We start from the raw sequence: 16,103 nt of genomic DNA on the forward strand, positions 1-16,103 counted from the left end.
TTTTGTCTCTTTTGGTATGTCCCGACCAGCGATGTTATTCGGTTCATTCGAGCACTCTTTCATCTTGGCAATCTTGAATCCACAGTAGTCATCTCTTTTGGCATTCCGGTTATTTTGTCTTCACCTCCACCTGGAGGCAGGCATCTTTTGGTCTTCATCCAGGGGACTCCAGGACTCCATCGTCTCTCCCGTGGGCTCTGATCTCGGAACCTCCGATCAAATAATGTTAATTGTCTAAATCAAAATAGAAAATAAACAGATTAAGTACATAGCACAATACTAACTTCATCCTTTTGCCAAAAATAAAACATGCTTGGTAAAAATATTTCATTTTTTTTTTTTTTTCTGAAATTAAACACAAGTTAAAAGAAAACAAGCAGATATTCAATATTTAACACACTTTCTCTCTGCACACCAACCATGAGCTTCCGTTATATGTGCATTTATTTATTTATTTATTTATATATTTATATTATATATTTTTACATATATTACAGTGTTTATGTGCCATCATAACAATCAACTTTTTTTTTTTTTAACTTCTTTGTCACTGCCTCCTGACTACACCCACTTTTTTTCTCCTTTTTTTTTCAAGGAACTTTATCTGTCTCTACATGCTCAAGCTGCCTGATCTCATGTCTGGGATGGCATGGTTTGATTTGATTTACATGGACAAACTGCTCTATTGCTGTTTCACCTTCATTTTTCAAAATTTTATACACTACAGGAGAGACCTTATCTATAATCCGAAATGGCCCCTGCCAGGCTGCTAGAAATTTAGAATTTTTCTGTTTACTTTTTCCAAAATGAAACTTGTACACCTGATCCCCTACACTGTATTCCTTTACTGATGTCTTTTTATCATAATATGACTTTGCACTGTCAGCAGCTCTTTCCAGATTTCTCTGCACAAAAGCAAATGCATGTTCCAAATGTCTCCTCAGTTCATCAATATATTCATGAACTGTGGATGCACTCACAAGGGTTTGCTCATGTGTTCTGTATAGTAGGTGTTGTGGTAACACCATTTTCCTACCTGTTAAGACCTCATGGGGGCTAACACCTGTTGCTTTGGCAGGAGTCGACCTGATTGCCATCAAAACCAATGGTAAACGCAAATCCCAGCTGGAACCTGCTTCTGCCACAAATTTCTTTAAAATATCCACAACAGACCTATTGCTTCTTTCAACTGTACCTGAAGACGCCGCCCGATATGCGATATGTAGTTTCCTTTTCACACCTAGTATTTGCCATACCTTACTCATTAGAGCACTTGTGAAATGACTTCCTCTGTCTGACTCAATTCTTTGTGGCAACCCAAACCTTGAGAACACATGGTTCACCAGCAATGTGGCTGCTGTTTGCGCACTACAATCTGGTGCAGGAATGCACTCAATCCACTTCGACATCAAACATACCACACTCAAAATATAACGGTGTCCCCTGCTCGACCTTCTTAAAGGACCTACATAGTCTATTTGCAAATCTGACCATGGGAGAGTTAGGCCTCTTTTCATCAATGGTGCTCTATGCATTGGTGAAGCAGGTTTAAATTGGACGCATACTAGACATCCTCTAGTATATAATTCCACATCTTGGGACATATGTGGCCAGTAAGCATAATCTTTTAATATTTCCAATGTTTTTTGTGAACCTCTATGGCCTGCAGTTATGGCATCATGTGCATGGTGTAGCATCAGTCCTCTGAATGAAAGGGGTACTACCCACTGTATTTGTCCTGTTATGGACTCTCTAATCATGAGTCCATCCTGTAATCTGATTCGTGTTTTGTTCTTTAATAACACCCTCAACTCTTCTTTTCCCATACAATCATTTTCTGTTAAAGGATTTTGTTCAGGATCTATCAAATGATTATAATAGATTCCCAAAATGTGATCATTCTTTTGTGCCTCAATCAAATCTTGGTCTGGCGTGTCATGACTCCACTGCACCACCGGTTGATCTACCTCCTTTGGTGCTTTAGAACGTGTGACTGCATCAATTTGTATTTCACCCATTAAATAATCAATAGGTAGCAATTCTCCCATCACAGCCCCAATCTTAGCCAGATGGTCTGCCTTATCATTTCCCTCCTTATCCTCTCCTGGTGTTTTTAAATGCCCACGAATTTTTCTCCAGTATATTGTTAAATTATTTTCTGACACCAATTTGTCTATGGATTGTATCATTTTTCCATGTTTAAGTGGCTTTTTGTTGTATGTAACCATGCCTCTTGCTTTCCAACCAGGCAAATACTCCACAAAGCTATTCCGTGCATAGTCAGAATCAGTCACCAGGACAATTTCACTGAACTTTTTATCAACTGCAGTAGCAATTGCTTTATAAATGGCTGCCAATTCCGCCACCTGACTGCTCCTATCTCCAATCCTCATCCCTATACTGGGGACGCCTTCACATTTCAACCAGACATTTCCTATTCCTGCCACTAACTGTTTATTACTGTCATTTTCAATGTGAAAAGCACAACCATCCACATATACAGTTGGCAAATCCTTGCATGTTTTTTCATCAAAAGCTTTGTGTGGTGATTGTTCAAATTCCTGTAAACTAGTTTCCACTTCCATTTCATTTGGTATTTGTTCAGCTGCACAGTCATGTAAGTCAGCTAACCCTTGAGCAATTGGGCTCTTTTTATTTTGTCCATATCTCACTTCTACGGGAAAACCTTGTAATGCCAGCGTCCATGAAGTGATTCTGGATTGCGCTAGATTGCCTGATCTAATTCTTTTACTCTCTAAAAATTGCAAAGGTTGATGATTTGTTTCAATAATCACCTTTTCTCCCTGAACAATGGGGCGGAAATGTTGTAGCGCCCACACAGTGGTTAATAGGGCCTTTTCACATTCATTAAATTTCATTTCAACTTGGGAAAATGCCTTACTTGCATATGCAATGGTTTTGTGATTCAAATCGTGTTTTTGTGATAATACTGCTGACATACAATGTTCAGAAAAACCTATTTCTATAAAGAAATCCCTGTCCTTTATGGGGTATGCTAAACATGGTGCCTTTACAAGACATTCCTTCAATCTAGCCACTGCATCAGACTGCTCTCTTTCCCATCTCCAGGGAGTATTTAGTTTAAGCAGTTTAGTCAATGGTTGAGTGATTTCTGCATAATTCTCAATGAACTTTCTGTTATAGCCTGTCATCCCTAATAAACCTTTTACTCCTTTCACATTTTTAGGATCTTTTAATCTTTGTATGGCCTCTATTTTCTTCCTTTGTGGATTTAGCCCATGTTCAGTCACTTCATGCCCTAGAAAGTTCACTTTTTTCTTGCACCATTGTGCTTTTTGCAAAGATACTTTGGCGCCTGCTTTCTGCAATTGGCCAAGTATATGTCTTATTTCATCAAAATGGCTTTTCAGGCTTTCATTTTTTATCAGGACATCATCCACATAAACTATTGTTCCTCTTTCCGCTGCATCCGGCATGGCCTTTCTCAAAAATATGCCAAATTCACTCCCACTATTGATGTACCCGAACGGAGCTCTAAGCCAGGCATATTGAGTCCTGTCAAATGTAAAGGAAAATAAGTGTTGTATCTCCTCTGCCAATGGCACACACCAATATCCAGAGGTGAGATCTAATGTGGTAAATACCTTTGAACCATGTATCTGAGCTAGGCCCTGATCAATGAATGGTAGTGGCCATCTAGATACTGGTACTCTTTTATTTAACTCTCTTAAGTCTGCACACAGCCGCCATTGACCATTTGGCTTTAACACACCTAAAATAGGCGTATTGGATGTGCTATGAATGGGCCTGATTATTCCCCGTGATTCCAAATTTTTAATAATCTCTGCCAATGATTCTAAACATGCCAGCGGTAGTCTATACTGGCGTACAAACACTGGATTTCTGCTACAACCTTCTGGTAGTGTGGCCACATGTAAATCAGTTAAACCACAATCATAAGCATCTTTTGCAAATACATCCTTAAACTCCATAAATATTTCCCTCAGATTGTTTCGATCCTCATCGCTGTCACATGCATCCGCTAAGGAGATCTGCTCTTCTACCATTCTGGAAAATTCTGGAAACTCTTCTGGTAAAGGAATCTCAGCGCTTTCCTCTAACTGTGTGGCTGTATCTTTTTGTAGAGCTGCCACTTTTAAATATTTTGGCATATCAGCTTCCACTTCAATGGGCTGATTTCCTGTTTCATTTTCATTTAAATTAAATATTATGCAATCCTCTTGATGGCAGCACACTGTCTCATTTGAATCATAAGGATACACAGAATGAATTTTAAATATTCCTTTGGGCTGAGAGTCCAGGTGTTCTGGCAACTCGCCCTTGGCATCTACATATTTTTCAGGAATATTCCCAATCACCATGTTATTTAAATCTGCCGTATAATGTGATTTTTGTATGGCCATTCCTAATGGGGAGTTTTCCTCTAAATGAATATCCTGACAACCTTTATTATTTACCATGATTTTTACAGATCCCTCACCAATGTCTACCAATGGAATGTATTCATAATCCAGGCCTTGCTGTTTTATGGATTCATTCAGGCATACAAATGCATCAGAGCCTTTCATCTGCTGCCCATTTTTGCATTTCAGTGTTATTGCAAACTGTTTTGTAAATGCAGGAATAATAGTATCTTTCCTTATTTGTAATTCGATGGCATAAGGAACCAGTTGTGCACAATGATAAGCCCTTCTTTTGTCTTCAAATTCAGGTGCCGGCCCACCTAGGCGTGACCATATTTTTTGATTAAGGAAATCTAACACCATACACATTCTGTGCATGATGTCATTGCCCATGTAAAATTCATTTTGTGCTCCACTCACTATCCATACATTATGGTAAATTGTTTTCTGCCCAATGCTAATTTTAAGCATGCATCTGCCTGCAATTCGGTTTTCAAAGTCTGGACTGTCCAACCCAGAAACATATTGGTTTTTAATCCTAAATTTCGGGATTTCTTCCCTCTCCATAATTTTTTGCAACAATTTCTCATTAATGAAACTCCTTTCATGTCCAAGCGCTAAAGTGGCTTTTATTGTTTTAAGATAATCATTTATACCAACATGAACCCATGGTTGCTCATCTTCCATGTGTATTTCTGCCAGAGTGGTAATGTGTTTTTCTGAATCTGTTTTAGGAACAATATTCTGTTTGCATGTTTTCTCTTTTAAATAGAAACGTAATGTGTGCTCATCTATGGCAGTCTGCCAATCTTTCCTTGGGTCCAAGTATATTTGTACAGGTAGTTTTTCATTGTCGCTCTGATCTTTGTCTTGACACATTAATATAACAGTGACACTAGGTATGCAGCTATTCTGGAGATATACCTCCACAGCATCATTTGTTTTGGCAACGGTGTGACATTCTTTTATATTGCTGTTTTGTGATTTTAGTTTCTTAGGCCTCAATGGTTTTTTGGTTAAGGACCACAGCACTCCATTCACCCCATCTATGAGAGGAGACAATCTTTTCAGGCAATCTGTCCCCATCAGAAATGGAATTTCACAAATAGATGTGATCAATACCTCTTGTTTCATTCTGTGCTTTCCTATTTTTATGTCAACCTCAGTTACACCTATGATGGGCACCTCCTCCCCATTAAAGTTATGCACTGGGCCTTGATTTGCCTTCACTGTGATCTGACTCTGTGGAGGCCTCCCTTCATTGATACTCTTTACCAGCTCCTTGGACATAATTGTGGCTTGTGCGCCAGTGTCAATCATAGCGAAGGTGTGGCATTTTTCTTCTACAGTGATGGGTGCATAATATCTGTCCTCAACTTCCTCTAATACACATAAGAAATGTGAATTCTTACTGATTTCAGGGCTCACCTTTCTCAGGTCTTTTTCACTTTTGGCTAAGCACATTGGTAAATGAAAAGACATTTTTCCCTCCTTTTTACCCATTTCTGTGCGAGATATTTTATTCATTTCTCCATGTTCAGAGGTTTTTTGGAGTGTGGCCACTGTTCGCCCATCCATCTGGGTAACATCAGAGACCACATTACAACCTTACAACTGAACATGTGTAACAACATCATTCAGCAATTTGTCATTTTTTAATTCTGTGCATTTGTGATCATTTAGTGTAATACCAGCCCTTTCTGCCTCTTCAAAAATATGTGGCTCAAAGAATTCTTCAGGTGATTGACTTGTACCCTCCTTGTGAGTATTTCCTTTTTCTGTCTGTGTTTGGTCATTGTTTTGCTTGCCCAGGGAAGGAGCTATGGCATCCCCACTTACTCCCTGTTCACTGGTATTCCCCATGCATGAGTCATTTTTCTTACATCTGTTCCTTTGTTCTTTTGGAATTCCTAATGTTTCTTTTTCATTTGTGCAAATCTTTACTGTTTTATTTAGCTCTAAGTTAAACCGTACCTCTTTTTTAGAAGTATTTGCACTTTCTATCACAATTTCATTTACTGGTACTTTCATTTTTAATCCATTAGTCATCTCAGAGTTGTTATGCAAAATTATATCAGAGCAATCTGTCATTTTGGCACTGCAGTTATCATGAGTACTTAGTCACTTTTCGGAAGCCCCCCGGTCATTGCTATGGCCATCAGCCCCCTCTTTGGAAGGTTGTTTTTGCGCTGTATAGAGCTTTCCTAACATTTTCACTTGGGCCTCAAGGCACTGGAACCTTTCCATCTCTCTAGGATCCTCTTTCTGTGGCCTAGGTCGATATTGGTTGTTTTCCCCCTGATTGGATCTATTCTGATACCTCTCAGGTGATTGATGGTGGTTGGGATGGTTTCTGAACTCTTGATTCATTTGTGGAGGGGAGCGGGTTGCACCCATCCTTTGATTATAGTCCCCTGGTGGGGAATCATTGTACTGGCGTGGACTGTAGTTCACATTTTGCCTCATGTCCTGTCTCTCAGATTGTGGGTACTGGCCCCTATGTTGATTTCCATTATCAGTAAATCGATCCACATATCGGGGCCTATCCTGATTACCATATATCATGGTGCTGGGATCAAATCTGCTCTGTGTCCCCAATGACTGGTAGGGACCATCATTTCTTTGATCTTGATTTTGTCTCTGGTTATTGTTCATACCTGCCATATCAGACCGGTATCTTACCCGGGGTCTATCCCCTAAATACCTAGGGCTGATGTAGCTCTCTCTATTACTAGGATCATGTGTTTGGAATATTGGTACAGGAAATGGCGATCTTTGTTGATTACCCCTTTGTTCAGGTGTCACATTATTTTTACCTTGACTTTGAGCAGACTCAAGGGACATTTTGGCTGACCTGATTTCCATTACTGTGGCTGAGGGTTCTTTAGATTTAGGCCTAGTATCTTTCATTTTATCACTTTCTCTACCCTGACAATAGAGTACCTCATATAGCTTTGTGCTTTGATGTACAATCCATTCAAGGGACTTGTCACGGTCAAATTCACGGACCAATTGGGATATGATGTCTTTCTGTAGCCCATAGAAGTATGCAGTTTTAAACTCATTGGAATTTGAGTCAAAAGATACATCAAAGCGAGAGAATGCTCTTTTTAAGTCTTGTAAAAATTGGCGAGGGGATGTATTAGGTCCAGCAGTAATTGTGTACGCGACTTTCTTTGCCTCCTGCAATGACTGAAAAGGAGAAAAATGACGCCTAATTTATTTTTCAAGCTCCAGCCATGTCATATTCTGCTGTTCATTTAATCCCCTTATGATGCTGGCCGTCGGGGCATCTAAAGTTAAATGAAAATATTGTCTGTACTGTTCCCTAGGTATCTGGAGTGCTTTAAAAATGTCATGCACCGCTTCTAAGTGATCCTCAATGCAGCATTCTCCTCCCTTTTTAAATGGTTTGATCAGGGCTTTAATGGATTTCATTATTTTTATGGGGCTACTTGTTGCAATGCATGGAATTGCACTATTTTGTGATTCAATCCTGTTTTCAGGTGTATGAGATTGGTGGCTGCCCCCAATGGGAGTATTAAATCCCCCAAGGGCGCTGCAACCAAGTTCAGTCACCGGCCCAGTCACTGGGGCACTAGCTCTTTGGGCAGAGCTAGAATTCACCTCCACTCCATTGAATGTGGTACCCTGCCGCCTCTCCTGGGACCTGGGAATGCACATTTGCTGTTCTAAGTCCTTACACTTTTTAAGGAGTCTGTTGGCTTCATCATGCAAATAATTATTTTCATCACTCATTTTATTAATCACCTCCTGCATTTCGCACATTTGCATTTGGCATTCATTGAACTCTTTATTTCTCTTGTCTCTTTCTTGAATCATTTTAATCATTTCTTGTTCTGCACTCTGGAGATCACCTTCTTTTTCACAATGTTCTTTTTGTAAAATCTGCATTTCTGAAACAACCTCATCTTTATCCTGCCTAATGTGATCCACTAAGGCTTTTAAGTGTGCCAATTCTTGCTCACTATCTTCAAATTGTTTCTTGCTTTTGGATAACTGAGTATCAAAGTCTCTGCATTTTAATTGCATGTCTTTTTGGCATGCATCCAATTCTGCTCTCAACATTTCCTGATTTTTACTTGCCCCCTCTAATTCAGTCTTTAACCTGTTAATTAGCTGAGTATCATTCTCTTGCATTCGCAGGGATTTGTTTAAAATAAACCATATTTTGCCGCATAGCCGTATTAAACAGTCTTTCTCTGCACTTTTATCGGCTGCATTCAATAATCTTGTAAGGCAGACCTGAATTATGCTGCCTTCTGCAAAAATACTGTCTAGTTTTTCTTTCTGCACCTCACCCTGAATGCGGTTACTCCATTCTAACGTGCTATTCGAAGACCAATTCCCATGTGCAAATAACTTTGCCTCTAAATATTGCACTAGATCTGAGAATGTGGTTTCCCTTTGTGACATTCTGAAATTCGTTTTTAGTGGCACACTGCTATTATAAAATGGGTTCCCTTTAATGTGCAAATGGCAGTGTGAGACACACTTGCCACGCCCAGTAGGTACTCTATGATCACTTTCCCGGCCTGCAACGCACCATAAATATGTAGGGTATTTTGTGGAGATTTGGGGCCTGACGGTATTTTATTACCGCCGAAAAATAACTTAGCAATAATCACTCTTTGTATTCAGATTTGGCCATGTGCAACAATAATACAATGGACATGCATTATTTCAGCACCCAGACCTGCATATTTGGTATACGTGGTTGGTGGTATTTTGGTGAGCATAATTCCCTTGTTTTATTTGTGGCCCCAATGTCCAGAATCCCTTATCTTTGCTTAGATTTTTCGTGTGATCACTAGAGAGACCTCAGACCTGCATTCTAGGAATACCACATTTTCCAGTGATAGTGTTGGTGTGCCACCATGGGCGAACTCACTGACTTATTTACGACAGAGAGCTATATATGGTAGTCTTGTGGTAATTTCCACTACCTTATATACGGTAGGGAGCTATGTTCAGAGAGTCTCTCTTCCCGTTGGCTCATGTACCTCCAACGAGCTATGAAACAGTCACTCACAATTATTCATACTGATTCTGACATGCACACATCTGTCTTAAAATGACCATTGTACTGTTTAAAAATCTCCCCACATCATCAGCATTGTAATGGTAAACAATAAACATCACCCGTCTGTTTTCAAATATTTTTCTGTATTATAAAAGTTGTATTTAAACACGATCTCATTCTTTACAGAAATAAAATGGTACAGTCAAAGCATTGTCTGTGACACACTGCAAAGAGAGTGGCGGAGAACAGAACTCAAATTGCAACATTAGCACTTGATTAAGACACGCACAGGAATCCCCTTTCCTACACTGACTGCATATTTTCGTGCACACACACGGCTCCCACGCTTATGTAATTACCTTATCTGAGTTTTCTTCAGCTGTTCTCTTTGTGAATGTAGCTCCCTTGAAGATTAACCCCAGTAAAAGGATCGCCTTTCCTTCTCAAACCGGGGTCATTGCCTGGAATTCTCAGCTTTTTCAGATAGGAACGCCTCAGCCAATGGAAAGGTTTTTCTTTCAGCTCTCCCCACTCTCGACTGCCAAATCTTGACTGTAGCAGGACGCAGGGATCTGCATTCAGTCAGGAGTCCCACAGCCAGGTCTTCTCCCCAGTAGTGCAGAAAATGTCTCCTGGAATTTTCCCCGTTACTGCCCACTAAAACTTTCCTCTCAGCCCTCTGTATGACGTGTCCCAATGAAATCCATCATCTCTCATCCTCCTACTCTTCAAAAATAGCTTCGCTTATACATTTGCAATTGTTGCAAATCTGACTTCCTTCTTCCTGCAGTTACTGTGCACAAAAACACGGAGAATCAGGCAGAGAAGAGAAGAAAAAAAAATCTGCACACACATTTAAATGGTTTTCAGAGTATGCCTAATTCTGCAGCGGAGAACACATTTTATTAGTGGGTTATGTTAAATAAGGTTTTATTAGTCAGGTTAATGGTTAATAGGTTAGCTGTTAATTTTCAAATGTGTCTCTCGCACCATAGGCATTTCAGGTGAAAAATAGTGTGCATTTTTAAATGAGCACGTGTGCTTTTAACTGTAAAAATAGATTTGCATCTTATATGTTAAAATCGTTTTTGACTGAATAGCCTGTCTTTCCTTGTTAATCTGGTAACCCATATAGCAATGTACCGCACCCTTGTGGTGGTAATGCAAAAAAAAATGTGCTACTTGTGCAGTAGTGCTGTACTCTGTGCTGTTTGCTACCTGTGCAGTAGTGCTGTACTCTGTACTGTAACACGCCAAATATCCTTACACTGGCCAGTGGCCACAATCTTTGACTGGGCTCACTCTATATTCTAACATATAAATGGGTCACTAGCCATGGCCTTTGACATTCAGCAGTCTGTACATCTTTTGGCCATGTCCAGTGTAAATTTTAAAAAGATGCAATAAGTGATGGCCTTTGTGTGTCACCACTGTGTATTACACAACACTAACCAGCCACTAGCTATGGTCTCCGACTGTGCTCACTGTATATTATATACACAAACCAGCCACCAGCCATGGACCTACAATACTAGCTAGGGCAACAGCCTTTGGCTGTGCCGACTGTATATTCTGACATATTAATAGACACTAGCTATGGCCTTTAGCCATAGCCACTGACTACAGCTTTCAACGTTGCCTACTGTATATTTTAAAACAGAGACAGGCATGGCTTTTCACCATGCATATTGGTATTTTTTAACACTAAGCGACCACTAGCTATAGCCTTTGGTGCTGGCCAATGACCCCAGCCTTTGTCATGGCCAAGTCTATGGCCTAAATTTTTATTAAGGAAATCAAAGTTTTCATGAGTTAAATTATAAATTATGTAATGTGTAATTCAAATTATTGATGTAATCAGTTATATAAAATGCAATCAGTGTTGTCACCAGTGATGGCATCAGTTATGTGATTTGTAATGTCATCATTGTTATCATGCAACATGTAATTAGTGATGTCATCAGTTATTTGATCTGTGATGTCATCATTGTGTTCATAGTCGGTGCAACAGGGGGCTCGAAGTTAAGGTGGCTTTAGCTGAATTTCCTAGGGTTTTGTTGCATTAAGTTCTTACCTTAACGTCCCTGCAACTAAAGCTTTTTCCTTGAATGTCAAGGGTTTTGTTATTCCATACACAAAGTTGCATATTTTTAATATTATTATCTGTAGCCGTAGCTACCGCATCAGCCAATGAATTGCAGTATTTTTTGTACAAAGCAAACACGAGTAATGACAGGAGTGCTTTTATTCGCAGCTAAACTACTGTCCCTGTTAACAGTGTAACCACAGAAACAAACAATTGGGAGATTTGAATTACTGAAACTGCATAAAATAAATGACAATAGATATAGTAATATATTTTTGCAGTCTTTATTGAATTGTATCTATTTTTGTAACTTAAAAGGCAACCCTTAAAAGGGCCATTTCGGCAGACGGAAAGAGGGTGATGGAATAGGGGAGGAAAACCCATACGAATGAAACATCTAACGGAGGGAATTAAAATAAAAAGCAATACATATTTCTTTATTTATTTTTCAGTAACAACGGGGTAAAACTGCTACTTAAAACAAGAAATAACAATTACAGTTAATCAGGTATTCAGTGATTAACTTATACCATTTCTCAAATGTAGCACCTCCCTTGACTAATCATTCAAGACATCATCTACACATGACTTGCATCATGGAAAGATCAAGAGTTGGTAAACCAGGAGTCTGTGCAGTTGACATGACTTCTGAAGTTGATTACGCACAACCACAGCTCAAAGCTAAAGTAAAGATATAAGACCACAAATAAGTCAAAAAAGACAGTAACCCAGTATGGGCCAAACCATCTTGTCCAATTTACAATACGCATAATCCACATCATTCAAGAAGACTCGCACCATATGACTTATGATTAATGTCCCCAAGCTTTGAGACAGAACATTTGAAGTCCCACGGCATAGAGCTTTGTTGCATAATGTGCAAAGTACCTCCTCTGCCTCTTTCATGGAACAGTGTTCATTAACTTTAAAGAAGGGCCAACTCCCAGCAGTGCTATTCAAGTCAGTTGCCTTCTTCCTCAGTGGCAATGAATTCAAAAATCAAATTATAATATCATCACTGCTGGTACTCTAGTGATCGGGCCTCATTAGGACCCTGCCGGTCGGGAAACAAGGCTGTCAATGTGGTTCGGAAACAAAGCTAATCGGCACCCTTGTTTCTGCACCAGCATATTACAGGTCTGCCTGCCAGAGCTGATGTGCCCAACAGGTCTGACCCTGACGGGCACAGCGGCCAGGGTAGGCAGACCCGCCACGGAAACAACAGCACCATTAGCATGGTGCCAGTGCTTCTGTGTCCCCACTCCCGTAGAGTGCAACATTAATTAATAGTTGTTTTTATTGTTTTTGATAATCCAGGATTAGTTTTGTGAGTAGTTGTAGTGCTTCTTCTTTGATTCTTTGCCATACCACAATAACCTCTTGACCTGTTCGAAAATATTTCAAATATTTTTAAACAATTGAAGATATACTACACTTCAAAACTAATTGTGCTGGTTGTACAAACACTTTTTAGGAGACAGACAATCTTTATGTGTTTGGTGATTAACATTTCTTTCTTAAAATATTATTATTAGTCTCATTTTACATATGCATAAGAGTGACTTGTAGTTTTAGGAGATTGTGCCATTTTTAGGGTACATTTATTCTGGGATTAGATATTTCGAATATGCAGCTCATTTTTGAAAAAGATGATTTTTTATTGTACAGAACACTTAGACGTTACCTGATAGAAAAACTGGAACATGTAAAGTAGACACTATTGTGAAAATCAATGGTTCATTAAGTATTGATGGCATCGCACTGGGGGAATCACCTACTCGACGTGCAGCCAATATCCATACACATAACACATGAGCCCCAAGCATTTTATTTTTTGTAGTGCTCATACCATTTCCAATATGCATCATCCACAACATTTGAGGAAACTTGCACCATATAATTGATCATAATTAATGTTCCCACACTTTAAAACAGAACATTAGATGGGCCACTCATCACATACATGAAAGAACTATAAAGCTCCTTTAAGAAACATATTTTTTGCAACACAAACTTATGTTTGTTGTTATCAGCAGTGCATGCCGGGGATGGAAATCATCATTCTCTGGAGGATAGGGCAGCGGCAACATGCTCGCCTTGGAAGCAAGACGATACAGAGTAACACAGGTTTGATCCCTGTGTCTGCACTTTGAAACCTCTGGGTATTAAGCATGTTATAAATAACCTATCATATCATATCATATCATTGAATTTCCTATGTCATAAGGCTCCACCATGACCCCAGCCGAACCAAACAGCCCCTATTATTCACTGCACCGACTCTGCATCCTAGTTCAGTGTCCACTATACCATAATAATGTAGCCAATGGCCACTTCTCATTGCTTGCAACCATGGCACGTCTCCAAATCCATGGAGCATAGGCATCAGCCATGCCATATTCCCCAATAAGCAAATCAGACTACACATTTGCTTTTGCCGAGGGTCAGGCCCACTACTCAGACACCAAATGTGTATCAATAGTTGTTCTACTTACATTTTACTCTTGGAAAAATAAAATACAAAACATATTTCCAAATACATGCCTGCAGGTCCTTGCTAATGCTTGTGGCACATGTTTGTTGTAATCCAGTCACAAATCAGGCTGTAACCACAAGCTAAATATGTTTCCCCATCCAAACCTACTGCTTCGGCCATGCTGCATGCCACAAAAAGCAAATTACAGTACACATTTATCCTTGCTAGCACCCATGCCCAGTGCCCAATAACCAGAGTTATATTACTGTGTTGTGTACTTATTATTAATACTTATAAAAAAAAAAACACAGGACATATTTTCAAAACCATGCTTTCCAGTTATTGCTGACTGCCTCATACATACTTGCTACAATCCCATCCAGCACTTCAACCTGTACCCACAAGCACATTTGTTTTTCCCTTTCAAACCTATCTCAATTTCAAAAACCCTTCCCACATAGCTGGTCCCTTGTGCACATGGCCACTTTAAGCCGATTGTTCATCCATCGTGTTCATGGCCATTTTCCAGATTGTCCGGGTCATGACCTTATGCCAGGAACCAGACAATAGGGTCACTGCCCATGGCCACAGGCTATACCTCAATAACCACGGATAGATCACTATTTTTTGTAACTACAATATGACACTTAAATAATCATGCTTTCAGGTCTTTGCCAATGCTCCTTGCATGACTTTGCTGGAAATCGACTCATGTTTTATTTCTTCAAAACTGTCAAAATGTACGGCCATACAATAGTCATATGACTAAGCCCCCACTTAATAAAATCCATTCAGACTTTAAACAAACATTCAAGGTTGGGTCTATAATCTTTCTGAAAGCCTTTGTCCTCGATCGTCAAACGGCAACAAAGTTATAAACCATTTAAAAATGTTGAGACCCCCCTCTAATTTTGTACGCTCTTCACAAAATCCCACCAAACTTTGCAAAAACATTTATATCTAGATCTCAAATATATTTCCAACCTTTTCTGCAGATTCGTCAAATGGCACCACATGTATAAGCCTTTACAATATTTTGGGACCCCCCTCTAACTGTGTCCCCTCTTGACAAAACAGCACCACACTTGGAAAACCATTCAGAATCAGGTCTAGAATGATATTCCTAAATTAATGCAGTTTCATTGAGTGGCACCAAAGTTGTAAGGCATCAAAAAACTGATTTTCACCAACCCTGTAATACACAAATAAGCATAGATGGCCCCAGACATCTAAGATGTTCGTGGACATCACAACACTGTCCGGGACTGTGTGTCCAGTAAACTGCCATTGACTGCCAGTATTCGGGACTGTGTGTCCAGTACGTTGCCAGTATTTCTGTAGCAAATAACAGTACAGCAAAAATAGCATTAAAACAAAAACAGTGTTACCTATTTAAAACTGTTGCACATGTAAACTTCAAATAAACCATCCCAACATTTCACAACCTCTTGATTATGTACTAAAATAGCATTTACTAACCGATACTGTATTTTACATAGCAATAAGTCCAAAGCTAAGGGGATATTCCTGCGTATGAAGCTCTGACAGTAATCATAACGTTTAACTATGGGCACACTAAATATGACACCAAACCAGCAACAAAAGAAATCTTATTAAAACAAACACATTTTTATATCACCCCAAAAATCACTCTAACACCCACCAAAAGTGATTATAAAAGCATTGTAGATAACATCACATTTCTATTGATCTTTTATTGTGAAAGCAACAAGCATACTTCATGATTTTATATCAGACCACCTCACTAAAATTCAATTTCTTTCCTAATAAACAACTTTCAATAATTATTCCCACCAATTTTCTACATATTCAGTAGCAGCACTTCATTGTTAATAAATACAGTAAAAAAACAAAGAAAACCACAGAGCCCCGTTATGAACATATTATCAAATCAAACTTTCAACACACAATCACCAACTGATTAATATCAATTGTATTTTATCACAGGTAACATGAACTGCAGAGTGTGAGTTCTGCAGTTAAAATGAAAAAAAGGAGACAGAAAGGGTTTCATACTTTCCAAAATCAAAACCAGAAAAAGAGGACTATACTTTAAGAAAACTAATCAAA

This window comes from Ambystoma mexicanum, chromosome 5q (assembly GCF_040938575.1).
Source record: "Ambystoma mexicanum isolate Mex_15411 chromosome 5q, UKY_AmexF1_1, whole genome shotgun sequence".
NCBI lineage: Eukaryota > Metazoa > Chordata > Amphibia > Caudata > Ambystomatidae > Ambystoma > Ambystoma mexicanum.